General features: G+C 43.2%; 1 protein-coding gene across 2 annotated transcripts in view; it reads right to left on the reverse strand.

Moving 5' to 3' along the window:
* The window catches only part of Slc16a9 (solute carrier family 16 member 9), a 56090-nt gene extending 39891 nt beyond the window's left edge, over positions 1–16199 (reverse strand). For both annotated transcript variants that reach the window (XM_026393727.2, XM_026393726.2), the window contains exon 1: positions 15834–16199. The gene's annotated coding sequence lies outside the window, so the exon portion shown is untranslated. The remainder of the gene's footprint in view (positions 1–15833) is intronic.
* Between the last annotated feature and the right edge of the window lie 1031 nt (positions 16200–17230).

The raw sequence follows: 17230 nt of genomic DNA on the forward strand, positions 1-17230 counted from the left end.
TCCCTGTGACTCAGGAGGCTGAGGCAGGAGGATCCCAAGTTCAAAACCAGCCTCAGCAACTTAGCAAAGCCCTAAGCAACTTAGCGAGGCCCTATAAAAAGGAGGGTTCTGGGGATGTAGCTCAGTGGTAAAACACCCCTGGGTTCAATCCCCAGTAGAGCCATACACACACACACACAAAAAAAAAAATTAGTGTTATCAGAGCTGGGAATATGACTCAGTAGTAGGGCACTTGCCTGGTATGCATGATGCCCCTGGGTCTGATACCCAGCACTGCCACAGATGGTGGCACACCTGTCATTCTAGCTACTCAGAAGGCTGGAGCAAGGAAATTACAAATTCAAGGCCAGCCTGCACAACTTAATGAGACCTCACTTCAAAAAAATGGTGGTACATGCCTGTAATCCCAGTGGCTCTGGAGGCTGAGGTAGGAAGATCACAAGTTCAAAGCCAGCCTCAACAAAAGCAAGGTACTATGCAATTCACTGAGACCCTGTCTCTAAATAAAACACAAAATAGGGCTGGGGATGTGGCTTAATGGTCAAGTGCCCCTGAGTTAAATCCCTGGCACCCCCCCCCACCGCCAAAAAAAATCTTAAACCAAGGGAATGAAGCCAAGTAAGAAAAGCTTTTATGCATAATTCCGTTTGTACAAAATGTAGAGAATAGGCAAATCCGTAGAGACAGAAAGTAGATTAGTGGCTGCCTAAGAAGTTTAGGAGCAGAAAGAGGAGAGACTACTAATGATTATGAGAGTTCTTTTGGGTGTGATGACAATGCTCTATAATTGATTATGGTGATGGCTGCACCACCATGTATACAGTCAACTCCACCAAATTATATACTTTAAGTAGGTGAATTGTGTGGTAATGAATTATAATTTAATAAAGCTATTATTTACAAAATGAATGTAGACCCCCAACTGTCAAAATTCATTACATTTATGACTGTTTGATGCTATTGTATGTAAATTATGTTTCAATAATTTATATGATTTTTAAAAAGAATAAAAGTGATGCTATGAATACTCACGGTTACCATGACCGTATATTTGGCCTGGTTTGGAGATCAAATCAATTATATCTATGAGGCACTCCCAGGCGGTGGCCCTTCTCTCACTCATTCTACACCCCCACCAATACACACACCCAGGTTTTTAACCTAGGAACATGTTTGTACAAGGGCAATAAAACAGGAGATCCTATGTTGCTTATTTCACATTGTAGCTCCTCAAACGACAAGGGAACACAGCTTCTCAGGCACAGTCATGACTAAACATCATAAAAGATTCAGAGCAATTAAAACAGCATAAATCCCAGGTTTCTAAAGCAAACACCAGAGACCTTTGGCTGCTCTATGTACATATGGAAAAAAGAAGTAAAAGAAAATCATCTAAAGCAAGTTAGCAATATCTTCCCTTGACAAACTCCCTTATTCCTCTGAGTGCTAGTAGGTAAGGTAAAAGGGGAAGAGGGGAAGTGTGGCTAATATCTGGTTCCAGAGTGACAGGAAGTGAGTAATGCTTAAGAGCATGGGCTTTATTTTTAAATGAAAATCTGCATTCTGATTCAGTCTATGCTACTTACCAGGTGATTATGGGCTAATTACTTAAGGGCTCTGAGCCACAGTTTTCTCATATGATAAATGGTATAAGAGTGGATTCAAAATGCAAAGCTCTATGACTGTCATACAGTAAAATGCTTAATGAAGATTAGCTATTAAATTAATAACCTGAAGGAATTTCTCATCATTTCATACCCACTTTCTCAGTTACTGCATACTCAAATTACTGGATAGTTACTGGATACTCACTCATTGTTCTAAAACAACTAGTTACCAGGACATTAGAAAGCTAGGGCTTTTAGCTGGGCATGGTAGCACATGCCTATAATCTCAGCTACTTAGAAGATGGAGGCAGGAAGATCACAAATTCAAGGCCTGCCTGGGCAATTTAGTGAGACCTGTCTTAAAATCAGGAATAAAAAGAGCCAGAGAGGTAGCTCAATAGTTGAGTGCTTGCCCAGAATGGTCAAGGCCTTGGGTTTGAGCCCCAGCTCCAAAGGAAGGAAATAAATTCAAAAGTGGTGTTTACAGGACAAATATCCTTAAAATTCAAAAATCCCATAACTGAAATGTTCCAAAATCTGAAACTTTTGATGGCAACATGATGCCACAAGTGGAAAATTTCACTCCTGAACTGTTGTAGTCAAAACACAGGTGCATTAAAGACATTTTCTAGCATTATCTTCAGACTATGTAGATACAAAACAGAAATAAATTTCATGTGTAGACTTGAGTCCTATTGCCAAGATATCTCATTATGTATAAGCAAATATTCCAAAATTCACAAAAATCTGAAACACTTCCCAAGCATTTTGCATAAGAGATTTGTTAGAATTTTGTTTCCCTTTAGTTTGGGGGTTCAAGGAGTATTTTATTTTATTTTATTTATTTTTTAATTAGTTACACATGACAGTACAATGATCTTGACATTTCATACATTTGAATCAAAGGGGGATAATTTCTCATTTTTCTGATTGTATAGGTTGCAGAATCACATTGGTTATACAGCCACGTATACAGTAATAATATTGTCTATTTTATTCTGCTGCCCTTCCTATCCCCCTCCCCTCCCCTTCAAAGAGTATTTTAGTGTGATAAAAATTTTAGAATCTGAATAGTGCGTGTGTGTGTGTGTGTGTGTGTGTGTGTGTGTGTATGTTACATCCTGGTCCTTTTTATTTATTTATTTATTTTTATTTTGAGATAGGTTTATCTCACTCTGGTGCCCAGGCTAACCTTGTTCCTCCTACCTCAGCCTCCCAAGTAACTGGAATTACAGAACTGTGCCACCTCCCCTGCAGATCTGTGCATTATTAAAAAGGCACCCTGTGGTTCTGACCCAGGTCATCCACATTGACACTCTGAGAAACTTCACCAAACCACAGTGATTCTCCACCTGCCTGAAATTCTCTGCAGAACTACACAAAGCTGATGCCAAAACCCAGCACCAGACTACTCCAGAAGGGGGCCCTCCCCCTGCTTCCTTCAGAAGCTTCCCAGGAGAGTCTGATGTACAGGCAGGGGTCAGGATCACTGCCCTGTGAAACCCTCTTCTAACTCAGAGGGTAAGGAACAACTGACTCTGGTTGCTGCAGGGGGTGGCACAGGGTCCTCTGTGTTCAGAGTATAAATGTGGCTCCTCACAGATTCCTATGTTGAAATCCTAGTCCCAAAGGTGATGGATCCTCAGGCAAGAGAGGGAAAAGGATAAGCAGCAGCTGTCAGGAATTGGAAATCCAAGATGAAGGTAGATGCACTGTCTAGGGATGGATGGTTCACTTCTTGGTTCATAAATGGTGCCTTCTCACTGTGTCCTCACCTGGTTCCAGGAGAGATGGGTATTTTTTTTCTATAAGGACACAAATCCTATTCATGAAGCCTCCACCCTCTGAACCTAATCATCTCCCAAAGGCCCTACCTCCTGACACCATCACCTTCGGGCCTAGGATTTCAACATATGAATCTGTGAGGAGGAGCATTCATACTCAGAACATAGAGCACCCTATGCCACCCCCTGCAGCAACCAGAGTCAGTTGTTCTTTTAACTCCACTGTTCCTCACCTTCAAGGGCGTAGCTTATTTAGCTCACCACTCACTGATCTTTTTTTTTTTTTTATTGGTCGTTCATAACATTACATAGTTCTTAATACATCATATTACACGGTTTGATTCAAGTGGATTATGAACTCCCGCTTTTACCCCGTATACAGATTGCTGTATCACATCAGTTTCCCTTCCATTGATTGACATATTGCCTTTCTAGATTCTGATGTATTCTGCTGTCTGTCCTATTCTCTACTATCCCCCCTCCCCTCCCCTCCCCTCCCCTTTTCTCTCTCTACCCCTTCTACTGTAAATCATTTCTTCCATTTGTATTAACTTGTCTTACCCCTCCTTTCCTCTTATATGATATTTTGTATAACCCTGAGGATCGCCTTCCATTTCCATGCAATTTCCCTTCTCACTCCCTTTCCCTCCCACCTCTCATCCCTTTTTAATGTAAATCTTCTTCTCAAGCTCTTCGTCCCTACCCTGTCCTTGTTTACTCCCCTTATATCACTGATCTTACTTAATCTTCGTATCTGGGTTTCAAATAGAAATGAAAACAAATGCTTGTAGGAAATGTTACAGGGCAAAGGCCTGCCAAGAAGCTGAAGTAGCTACAGCAATCCTTTCTCACCCTGATTCTCGCAAACACGACAATAAATTTTCAGACATGTCACTCGGAGTAAGCAGCCCTGAGTTTGCTGAAGAGAGAGGAAAATGGAAAAGGGGCATTCTCAAGGGAAAGTGGACCTGCTCAGAGAGAAGGACAGGGTACCCCTCCTGCCATCCAGTTTTATTGGAGGTCTCAAGGAAGTTTCCAGAGAATCCCACACAGGTCTGCCTCTTGACTTTTGACTGACAGCATAGGAATTGCATAGACCACCTCAAGAGAGGAGGGTGTGGTACTCATAGAACTGCAGCTAAGGAAACTGAGTCCCCCCAGTTCTTGCCTCAGTTCCCTGCCTCCCATTTAATTGGTTTGTAACCCTTTGAATCGCCCTCAGAAAACATTCTTTGTGAGTGGGTTTAGACCAACCTGGAAGGGTGTGACCTGATCATGAAATAATGGTTTTCCTTAAAAGGATGCAATTATGGGTGGGGGAGGTTTTCACAGACCAGGCACCCCTACTTGTCTGTTAGATATAAGTTTCCTGTGGTTTTCAGTTCTCCCTCTTTGTCCTTTCTCTGCTCACCAGTTCATGGCTGACTAGCCACCTAACAGAGAGGATGGCTATGGAAAAAGATGTTTTCTTGATTTTCTACAAAATTTGGGGGGAAATGCAGGAGAACACTGCCAATGATGAAAAATCTTAAAATTGAATAGATTCATTTATCAGCCGATTTGCAAAAGTTTTTTTGTTGTTTTTGTTGTTTCGAAAACTGGAGAAAGTGTTATAGAGAGTGTATCAAATGGCTCTTTAAAAAGATCTCTAACATGCCATTGAGCCCGGGTGAATTGTGTCATTGTAGAAAAGCAAGCACCTCTCTCCAAAGAAGCCAAATTTGGCACAACAAGAGAGAACAATTGGACCTTCACAGGAGAATATGGCCTTTTTCCTAAGCACACTGGGGCAGAGAGAGAGAGAACAGAGACATGAAAAGTCACCTGCTCCCTCCTCATTTGGGGTATTTGGCTCTGTCCACACGGGTGGTAACAAGGCTATTAACCCCACACTTGGATGTGGCAAATGTCCAGAATCTATTGGCTGCTTTCTGGTTAGAGAATGAGCCTAGTTTTACCCTGGCAGCTCCAGAGAAAGCCAGCACACACCATGGCCAGCCAGAAGAAAGTCCTTTCCTGTCTTCCCTGTTGTCCACAAAGGCCAAACACGGGCCCAACCACCCCACAGTGTCATCCTTATGCTGTTTGTAAGACCAAGAATCTGCAGACAGCCAGTGTCAAGATACTCACCCCTACTTTCCTGGTCCACACCACATTCCACAGCCAGCCTCTGCCGTCCCCAGCATAGCAGTTATGGGGTTGTCAGGAAAAACCCTGAGAAGATTCTAACTATGATGATGGTGTTGCTGAGGGGGAGGATAATTATAATAAGGCAGTCAACATGGTAGTCACCTATTAATTTGTTCACATTAGCAAAACCACCTCTCAGTTTAGGAAAGGTTGGGAAGCTGTGATCTTCTGGTAACAGTATCATGTGGTCCACAAGAAAGGCTGGCAGGATTTTCACCTTTCTCGTACCTCAGTAACTACTGTTTTGCAAGAGTACACACCTAGACATTATTATGTAGAGATATAATTCTAAAAAATGCAGTATAAGGAATGGGAGCACAGGCTCAGGACCCAGATAAACCGAGTGCACTTCCCAGCTGTGGTATTAGGTAGCAGTGTCACTTTCAGCAGGTCACCCATATCTCTCACTTGCTTCATGTTCCTAGTAGGGGAATGATAGGATTTACCTCATCAGACTATTGCAGTGATTATGTGAGTTAATTTATATAACGTACTTGGCTTGGTGCCTGGCATACAGTAATCTTAACATAAATCATTATTTCTTAGACCTTTAAACCTAATCTATTTATAAAATGATTTTTTTTAAATACTGGCACAGCTCCTCCTAAAATCTGAAAATAAAGCCTATAAAAAAAAAGTGTGGCCAGAATGTCTTTGACTGTCCTCCTGCCCTGACACAACAGAACATCTTCTATTAGACACTTGGTTCTAGAATTTCATTATCTCACATTCACCAGCACTGAAAACACCCCACACGTACACTACTACACCCCCTAAAATATCGAAATGATATTTTCAACATCCTTTGGCGTAATTTCTTACCAGAAAGAAGAAAAGTCAACCAATGGGAAGAAGGCGGTCTCCGTGAGGAAGGACCACAATGACGGTGACCAATTGTCTGTTTACAGATCACCAAGAGCCCTCAGGTCACAACAGCCATGAAAAGTTAAAAATAAATAAATAAATGAAACAAAACAAGAGGCACTGAAGTCCAAACAAGGTTTGCTTTCATATTCTTTCTTTCATTTCCTTCCTTTCCTTCCTCCCTATTCTCTCCCACTCTCCTTCTTTCCTTCCCTCTCCCTTCCTTCTTCCTTCTTTCCCTCCTTCCCATCAACCTTCTACCCCTCCCTCCCTCCCTCCCTCTCCTTCTTTCTTTCTTCTTTTTCTCTTCAGTGCAGGAAGCCCCAAGGCTCATGAGCATCCTTCCTGCAGACACTGCTGAACAGTTACCAGGATGCTTGTGATAGGAAGCAGACAGACCTGGGGGTGGGCATGAAGTTCAGGGGAAGATTCACAGACTGGGCCTACCACAGCCACCCACCACATGCTTTCTCTTAAAAAGCTCTTTACCTAAGGCCATTCTGGCTCTGCTCTGACTTAAGTCAACAGGATAGGTTACATTCCTGGCAAACAACCTGTTATCCATAGAGCCTATCTCTCTCAAGGCTCTTGATGGTAAGACTCCTCCCTGCTGATAAGAACACAAGCTACCCTGAAGGTGAGACTTTTATGACTCTGATCAAAGCCACCTTCCATAAAAATCTGTAAAAACAAATTCCAATTAGAACAAGTCAGTGCACACCAAGGTGACTGAGAGTTGCCTTTACATCTTTAGCATATGATTTTAATCCCACCTCCTCCATGAGTTTTGCTGGGGCATGTGTGGGTAAGAACAAGCACAGCAAGAACTTAAAAATCTGATGTAATCTTACTGTAAGTCAAAAGTTGACAGGTGGTACCTGGGTAGGACTTTCTGTAAATTCCCCTAAGACTTCCAATAATAGGACACATGCAGGGCATGGTGGCTCAGTGTGTAATCCCCAGTGACTCTGAAGGCTGAGCCAGCAGATCACAAGTTCAAGGCCAACCTGGGCAACTCAAAAGGCCCTGTCTCAAAATAAAATTTTAAAAATGGTCTTGGGATATAACTCAGTGGCTAAGTGCCGGGTTAAATCCTTAGTAAAACACATACACCCACACACCCCTAGGAAACAAAGAGGCCACAACATTTCTCTCTTAAAGAGGGCCCACTCTCTCCCCTGCTCTTGAGAGTGCTTTCGTGCTATGTTTTTACTACATTTCATGCCTTGCCTGACAATTTCTCCTGTAAAAACACAGGAGGCAAAAAACACAACACAATCCCCAGACTACCAATGGTAATTCTTTTTGGTAAAATGAAGATGAAAATTAATCTTCAAAATTGACAAAAGCTACCTGTGACTTTAAAAGCAACTGCTTTGTCTCTTAAGCATGTCAACTTTGCCATTACATCATTCATGCCCCAGTTTTCCTCTCTTTATCCAACTCAAAGAGACCCCTTTCTTCTTCCAAAGATGTTCAGGATCTTCCTTTCCAAACCAGTTCTCAGAAAACAGATAGCAACTCAAGGTGTATCAAAAAGGAAATGAAAGACTCTATTCCAAGGTCACCGCTCCACAGGAGCATGTTTGTATTAATAATCAAGATCTATGCTGGAGCTGGGCATGGTGGCTCACACCTGTAACCCCAGTGCTTTGGGAGCCTGAGAAGGCAGAGGGATCACAAGTTTGAGGCCACCCTTAGCAAATTAGCAAGACCTTGTCTATATACAAAGAAAAATAAAATGCTCCTAGGTTCAATTGCCCATACCACCTTTAAAAAGAAAAAAGAATAGCCTGCACTAGCCTGTATGGAATTTCAAACATGGCTGCGAAACACTAGGCTCACTGCTTGGAATAAAGATTTAGTAAATGTTATATATTGTATTATAGTTGCATTTTGTGTGTGTGTGTGTGTGTGTGTGTGTGTGCACGTGCACACACACGTGTGCATGCACCAGGAATTGAACCCAGGAATGCTTAGTGATTGAGCCACATCCTCAGCTCTCTTTATTTTTTATTTTGAGTCAGGGTCTCACTAAGTTACTAAGGGCCTCCCTAAGTTACTGAGGCTGACTTTGAACTTGGGATCTTCCTGCCTCAGCCTCTCAAGCCACTGAACCTCTGGTTGAATCTTTTAAATGTTTTCTTAGAAAAAATTGAAAGAATACTCTATTTGCCTCCATTTCCTCAACTCAGTATCTTGTGGTTTCTAATGCATCCAAACAAGAAAAAGTCCTTGTTATGGTGTCGCCCTGCACCTTCTTAATGCAGTCTACTCAAGCCTAACACTATTTATTTACACCTCTTCTTTGCACAAAACCAAACAAGTCCCCCAATATCAAAATTTCCCCAGTAGCTTTTGTTAACTCACTCTCTCATATGACCTTCCCAAGCTCTAACTCCAGTAAGATCACAGACAAACAAGCAAAGCAAGAAATCTGAGATCTCCAGCTCTGACCTCTCTTCAGAACTCCAGATCCATATTTCCAGCCACCTTCTCACCATTGTCCATGTCGAGATCTCACCTGGATGTTCTCAGGCCCCCTCATACTCAACATGTCCATCATCTCTCTTCCTGAATTCCATCTGGAAACCAACATCCCGTAATTCCATCAGCCTAAGCACAAAGCCTCCTCTTCATGGCATCCCAGGGTCCTTCAGACAATGAGCTCTGTACCATACTCTTCCTGTCCATCTCCTCCTCCACAAATCCTCGGCCTGTCACAGTCACCTACTTACTGATGGGTCTTCTGCTTCCATTCTCTCCCTGATGCAGTTCATCTGCCCGGCTGCTACCAGACCCATGCTTCCAAGTTCTTGGATCATCTTAATTGTGCTTCCAACTTTTCAAATCCTCCCATTGTTCATCATCATCCACTATTTTCCCATGAGCAGAGCAGAGGGTTTTGTTTTTGTTTTAATTCTTTTTTTAAAATCTCATTTATTGTTTAAAAGCACACTAGGAAATCGTTAATGATCATTTTGACCTTCAGGAAGCGTATCGTTTCCTTCACTGAAACTGTGATGTTATTCAAAAATTTTAAATAAAAATAAAAAATATTTATTTTATAAATCCATATTTTATCCATGTTACATTAGATATTTTTACCTTTAAACACCCAGCTACCTGGGGGCACTGGTGAATGTCTGCAATCCCAGCAACTCTGGAGGTTGACAAGATGAATGCAAATTTGAGGCCTGTCTCAGCAACTTAGCAAGACCTGTCTCAAAATAAAAACCCAGGGCTAATACATGCTAGGCTAAGTGAGGGCTCTACCACTGAGCTGCAACTCCAGCCATGACGAAGATTTGAGCACCATGAGCCAAGTGTACAAATACACTTGGTCCGAGTGGAAACCAGAATCAATTTCTTAGCAGTTTATTATTTCACTCTGGGGCAGGAAGGAAAATGTTTAGAGAACCAGTTCTGGGTCTCTGGGTCCTGGAATTAAACCATACTATTGCGTCTGAAAGGGATAATTAACATGAGTTAACTACTGGAATCTCTAAATTCTATCAACAGTATGGCCATGGGAAAAGGATATCCTTTGACCTTGAAGGTTTTGTAGATTGTCACATGCTTGCCAAAGAGCTCCTCCAAAGATATTACCCTCTGGATACAGGGAGCAAGACCGACCTGTTTCAGCAAAAAGGCAAGATAGATTGGAGATAAAGCGGATTTGGTCTAGGGTCATAGAAGCTGAAGCCAGAAGGGACCCTGGACATCATCTAATCAAAGACTGGCAACACTAAGGCCAATTTCATCTCTAGGGGTGTCTCTGTGTGTGTGTGTGTGTGTGTGTGTGTGTGTGTGTGTGTAATGTGTGTCTGTGTGTTTTTACCTGCTCAGTGCTAATGCTTTTGTTTTTGTTTTTAGCAAATTTGAATAAATTGCCAATGTTTTAAAACTGAAAGATTTCAGTCAAGGGTGGTGGTGCTTGCCTATAGTCCCAGCACTTGGGAGGCGGCCATAAGAGGATTGTTTGAACCCAGAAGTTTGGAGCCAACCTTGGCCTCATCCCATATCCTCTCTCTTCCCAAAGAGTTTAAGAGTTTCTTTTGAATGGGTCACTGAAGTACAGGTCATATAAGAGTTCTAGGGTTTATTAAGAGTGAAAAATGTCCCAGGATTAAATGTGTACAGGGAAAATAATCAGAATTATAGGAATGAAGATGCAAAGAAAAAAAATCAGAAGAATATTCCTATGGTACCAGGTCCAAATTCTAACTACTCTTAATAAAGATTATCATGTGTAATACACTTGTTATGTGACAGCACAATACTTCAAAGAACCAGCTCTGGAAGCAAATTGCTAAGTAAGACCCCCATCTCCAAAAACATGAAAAAAATAAAAGAAGATTTCTCATAAAAATCTGAATTTTAGAATTCACTCAAAAAATCAGTATATTAACACTGGCTATCATTTTTATATAACAATTAATTGGACCTGAGTAACCTTGGCCCTCAATGGATGAGGCTTATTCTCTCCAATTCTTCCTACTTCCTAAAATCTCCCTGACAAAGGGCCAAGACTGAATTGCATTTGGAGTTTGCATTGGTGCTACCTCCCACCATCTTCACGCCTCCACCCTCAGGCTCCTTTGCTCATTTACAAAACGGTGTCTCACTTGGGTGAACCTCATGAACTTGCCACCAGGGATCATATTCGTTTGATTTACACAAGGAGACAGATTTAAAGATGTCACGTGGGGGCAGAAACCAGTGTCAACATCTCTTACCCATCCAGTGAACTGTCATCTATTTCTAAGTCCTGCTCTCAAGCTCAGATGAGAAGGCAGCAAGCTTTGTAAATCATTCAGAGTCTGAGAACAGCTGGAAAGGTCCAGAGATTTAACAGAGTTAAACACAGGCAAAATGAGGGTCATCCACACAGATACAGATGGGCATCATCATCTACCTGCTTCCCACATTCTTGTCATGCTCTCTGTGCTGCCAGACCCTTGCTATAGCTTATCTGTCTTCCATACAACCCTCCCCAAAGCTTGGCCAAGGAGTGGTGTTCTGGTACAGAAATCCATGACAATGCTATGGGCCCTGAAGTCCTCTTCTGCTTCATATAAATTTATACATGATCATGTGGAGTCCAGACTGTTGTCTGAACACACTTTAGTATTCTATGTACAACTAGTACGTTTGCTGTACACCTTCAAAATAAAAAAAATTAAGACATAACACTGATGTGTATGGGATGCTGAAATAGAAAAGTATCTGGTGCATTGGGGGAATAATGAGAGTACTGAAATCTTCCAGAGAATCTGTCTAGTTTGCATCACATATTTGAGGCTATCAACATTTGCGAATGTTTTTCTCATCCCATATCCTGTCTCTATTCGAAGAGTTCATTTCTTTTGAGTGGTTTATTAAAGTATAAGATCATATAATAATTTTTTTTCAGTATTGGGGATTGAACTCAGGGGCACTCTACAACTGAGCTACATCGCCAGCCATTCACATTATTATTATTATTATTATTATTATTATTATTATTATTATTTACTTTTAGACACAGTCTTGCTAAGTTTCCAAGACTGTCCTTGAACTTTTGATCCTCCTTCTTCAGTCTCCCAAGTCAGATCATAAAATAGTTTTAAGGAGTATTAAGATGTTGAAAAATGCCCCATTATTGAATGTGTAGAGGGAAATTGATCTGAATGATGGGAATGAGGATGCCAAGAAAAAAAATGGAGGAATACTCCTGCAGGTACCAGGCCCAAGTTCTAACTGTTATTAATAAAGGTTACCATGTATGACACCCTTATTAGTGAGAGCACAACAGTTCAAAGCATCAGCTCTGGAAGCAGATGGCTTGGATTCAAATTCCTGTGCTACCATTCACTTAATTAAGTTGCCTTATCAAAATTCTCAGCCTAAAATAAAAATAATATCTCCCTAGGTAACATCACATAAGTGGCTCCCCTTATGTAAGTATGTTTAATAAACACTATGACTATTAACGATTGAAACAGATAATAGAGATGTTTTCCTATCACAATTTGAATCAGCTAAGTTATTCTACCATAAGATTGCCAACTTGGGGGGAAGCACTGTTGGATATGAATAAAGTTTTGAAGGCTATTTGGAACACATTCCTTTTTTATAGTGATAGGAAGCAAACATCATTGAGATTTTAACAGTTTGTTCATTTTAGGGGGAAACTTACAAAACTGAATATAAAGTCAAAAAGGAGGTAAAGGATGCTAAGATTGTTGGCATGACTATAATAATTTTTGTCACATTTTAACTTATTAGCATGACTTTTCTTGTTCTCCGTACTTTACCCCTATTTTACCTCCCAATATTATCTAGCTTACATTCCAGTTTCCACCCACTTCAAATTGCTCCATTTCCTTGGATCACAACAGACTTCCATACCTCTGTGCCACTCTCATTCCAGTGGCCACTTTATAACAGGGAGCTCCCTTCTCAAGTCCCAGCTGAAATGCTGCACCCACCACAAACATTTCTCAGTTCTTAATGAATGAACTTCTCTTTTTCTTTGTCATCCAACTGCAGCCCATTGATGTTCTGTCCTATGACTCCATTCATACTATCTTGTATTGTTAATATTTAATAAACATGCCTATCTTTCCCATTAGCTTAAGTCATCAAAAGAAAGGATCATTCTTTCTCTTAAACTCAATATTAGGTTAGAGTTCAATTCCTTTATCCATAGAGAATTCATTGGTTTGTGTGGGTGGATGGGGGGAATTCCCAAATAAAATATCAGCTAGCTCAAAAACTATGTGTTTTTGCAATCCTTTTTTTTTTTTTTTTGAACCACATCCCCAATCCTATTTTGTATTTTATTTACAGACAGGGTATCACTGAGTTACTTAGTGCCTCACTTTTGCTGAGGCTGGCTTTGAACTCACAATCCACCTGCCTCAGGCTCCAGAGCTGCTGGGTTTACAGGCATGCACCACCATGCCCAGCTGCAATCCTTAATTAAAATTAAACCCTTAACAAGGGATGGTAGGAAGGGGAAGTATAGAAGTTCATTGGATTAGATGAAGGGGACTGAAGAGAAGGAAGGGGAAATGGGAATACGAAAGACAGTAGAAAGAGGCAGATGTAACTTTCCTATGTTCATATGTGAGTACATGACCAGTGCAACTCCAAATCACGTACAACCACAATGGGATCATAATTGGAATGGGTTGCACTCCATGTATGTATAACATGTCAAAATGTCAAAAACCCTACTGTCATGTATATCTAAAAATAAGAAAAAAGACTGAAGTCATGGGATTGAGGATGTGGCTCAGTGGTAGGGAACTTACCTAGCATGCCTAAGGCTCTAAGTTCTATCCCCAGTAATAGGGGTGGGGGTGGGGGGGTGGATCTAAGTCACTAGGTGATACATTCCTGGAAAGTTGTAGTTTCTCAAGCAAGACCTCGACTCATTTCATCTTCCCACAGGCCTTCTACACTCTCCTGCATTCTATGAATAAAGCTCACTGTAGAAAAGAAAAAAAAAACATATATTTGAGGGTTCTAAATATTGGGGTGAGAAGGTAAAACTTGAAAATCTGACCACATCTAGTTGTTACCTTCTAGGTCTACAATCTGTCCAGATAGATTCAGACACCAACCAATGCACACCACCATCACTACCAGTTTCCCAGAGTCCAATCCAAAACCAGTAAAGATTTCCTAATGTCCTGAACTACCTTACCATACCTTTTGCCCTTCCAGAAATTCATCCTATAGATCTGAAGGGCCCCTGTCATCCTAAGAACCTATACACAAAATGAACAATCCAAGGATGCTCTTAAGCTGCTTAGTGGAACCAATAATATGAGTTGGTGCAAGATTTCAAGTTAAAGAATTTTATTATCTAATTTCTACTTTCAAGAAACTGTAGGGAGAGGAAATCTTGGTTTTGGTAAACTAAACCTATTTTCTGCATTTACATACTACCTGAATGGGACTGTAATCATGTAATGTATAATCTGTCCTTCCATTTCATAATCTTCTCTAGCTTCTTCAGTGGTCTGTCTATATCTACCTTAAGGATTTGTTCTTCTTTTTTCTTTTTTCTTTTTCAGTACTGGAGGTTGAACCCAGGGTGTGTGTGGGAGCAGGGAAATATACTCCCATCCTTTTTATTTTTTATTCTGAAACAAGATCTTGATAAATTGCCCAAGATTGTAGCTCAGTGGTAGAGTGCTTACCCAGCAAGAGGAAGGCCAGGTTCAATGCTCAGTACTGCCAATATACATTTTCAATTTTTTTTTTTTTTTGTACCAGGGATTGAACTCAAGGGCATTTAACCACTGAGCCACATCCCCAGCCCTTTTTTTGTGTTTTAATTAGAGACAGGACTCACTGAGTTGCTTAGCGCCTCACTAATTGCTGAGGCTGGCTTTGAACTTGCTATCCTCCTGCCTTCCCCAGCCGCTGAGATTTCAGGCTTGCGCCTGGCTTCAATATACATTTTCTATGTATCTCCAAACTGTGGTAGCCCAGGAGATTTGTCCAATGAAAGTTATATCAAGTAGCTTACTGTATAAGTTATATAGTTAGTATGAATGCTGTCTATTTTTCCTGGATGGTTTGTGCCAGGTAGATCTGGCATCCCTAGAAGGCAAAGCACTGATTTGTTTTTAAAAATAGTTATCTCTCTGGTAAGCCTCTGGGTGGTTCTGAAGCCAGGGTTTGTATAAGCAGCAAGTTCCGCTGGGTGGTCAGGTAGCAGAGGTGCCAGTGCCTCTAGAGATCCTGGAGCAGGCAGGGCTCCTGGGCTGGCCCAAGGGCTTTCCCGGGTGGTGCTGAACCTGGCGAAGCCAAGCGTAATCTGCCAGCCTTGAGCCCTGCGTGCTGCTTTCCTAGCAGCCCAAGCGCACCCAGGGCGTCCCAACACCGACTCTCTCTCGGGGACCTTGCTTGAACCCAATCCTGACCAGAGGCCTATTCTCTCTCTCAAGGAAATGGGGGCCCATCTGGATCCCACGCCTTTGCTCTGCCCCCAACTCCTGAAACTATCTCCGGAGTTCTAAGACATAACGCCGCTAGCCCCATCCCAGGGCACCGTCCTCCCTCTAGGACCCCCGTTCTTTTTCTCTGCCTGTTCCACGCACAATGTAGCCCTCAGATTCCCGGGGAAATGTGCTCACCGCGGAGAAGCACTCCATCCAAGAGCCGGGTGTTAGCGATGGTCGTGAGAGCACCGCGCACACTCAGCTCCCAGCACATACCCCAAACAAGAAACCGGTTACAAGTTGACCGTCCGCGGGTGACAGCGTCGTGGCCATCTCCGTCTACTGCTCAGAGTGCCTACGAGAAGTTACGTCTCGCCTCCAGGAGGCTAGGCAGCAGAAACGGCCGCACACCCTTGGGACCCTCCCCGGGAGCCCTAGCCCTTTACCTGAGTACCGGCCTCGGAGGGGGCTCCGGGGCGCAGCACCCGGCGCAGGCCGGGCAGATGGTGCGGTAGGGACCGCGGCTGCCGCTCTCCCCTGCAGCTCCCGGCCGGGCGGCTATTTATCCCGAGACCCGGCCCCTGCAGCTGTATTGGGCAATCCGTCCCGCTACGCCTTGTCCCGGGGGCCGCCGCCCTCTGCCCCCGCTGAAACCTGCGGCGGCGGCGGCCACATGGAGCTGGGGAGCCTGCCCTCTCCTTTGGGCTCCACCTTTTTTCTTCTCTTCCTCCTCCCTGCGAAGTTTTCCCCCCAGTTTTTCCCCCTTGTTTCTCTTCTTTGCCGGGCACCCTGGCCAGTCTGAACCGGTTGTGACTGCGCTGGTGGCTGGGGGAAGGAGGAGGAGGAGATGGAGGCAGAAAAGCGGGCGGTAGGGGCGCTGCGCCTGCTCTCGTGGCTCCAGGCTGGGCCCAGCCAGGAGGAAGGAGGACACTGCCTGACGGCGGCCGGGCCCAGCACTGAGCCACCAAGGCCGCAGGAGAGGTGGGCACCGCTGGCTAGGCGCCCTCTCCATGCGGACACGCGCGCGTTCCTTGGCACCACTGCGCCCAGCCGCCGCCCACTGTGTGCTGTAGTCCTGCAGGCCAAGAACCGTGTGCATTTGTGGGGATCCGGAGTCTGGCTATGAATGCAAGTCCCCCTTCATCTCTCTGGCTTCCAAGGCCACCTGGCGCCCTGCTGGCCAAAGCTGTATACCCAACTGGCAGTGATCCAGAGAAACCAGTACCAGAACTCCTGGGCAGTGGGAAGTAAAAATGCCAAGTGCTGTCTTTTGTGACAGCTCTGCTAGAAAGGATGGCGTCCTGCAGTGCACAGGAGAGGGAGTGAGGGAGGCAGCCAGAGAGAGGGAAGAGAGAAGGAGGAGGGAGAGGGAGAGAGAGAGAGAGAGAGAGAGAGAGAGAGAGAGAGAGAGAGACTGATACTGCATATGAGGATGGTCAGTCTGCCCAGTAATTGACTGAACTGCACTAACAATACCATCTTTGGCGGTTAACGGGAGCTAACATGGATGTGTGCTGTATTCCCAACAGAAAATCACTGTAACAAACTGGACACAGTTCCTAGATACCCGTGGGGTTCACCAGGTGTGGGACCCCAACTCCAGTGATAGGCACTTTCTGTATTAGTGTGTGTGTGTGTGTGTGTGTGTGTGCACCCGCGCACTTTTTTTCTGGAAAGCAGCACTGCTTTTCTACTCAAAGTAAAAAGGGGACTAGAGCCCTGCACCAATTCAGTGAGTATCCCCTTTACACAATGAAGGATTTGATTTCAGACCTGGACAAAGACTACATCTTGTAAAAAATTGATGTCAGAAAGCCAGATTAAGCTTTGTAACTCTCTTGAG

This window comes from Urocitellus parryii, chromosome 5, assembly GCF_045843805.1.
Source record: "Urocitellus parryii isolate mUroPar1 chromosome 5, mUroPar1.hap1, whole genome shotgun sequence".
Lineage (NCBI taxonomy): Eukaryota > Metazoa > Chordata > Mammalia > Rodentia > Sciuridae > Urocitellus > Urocitellus parryii.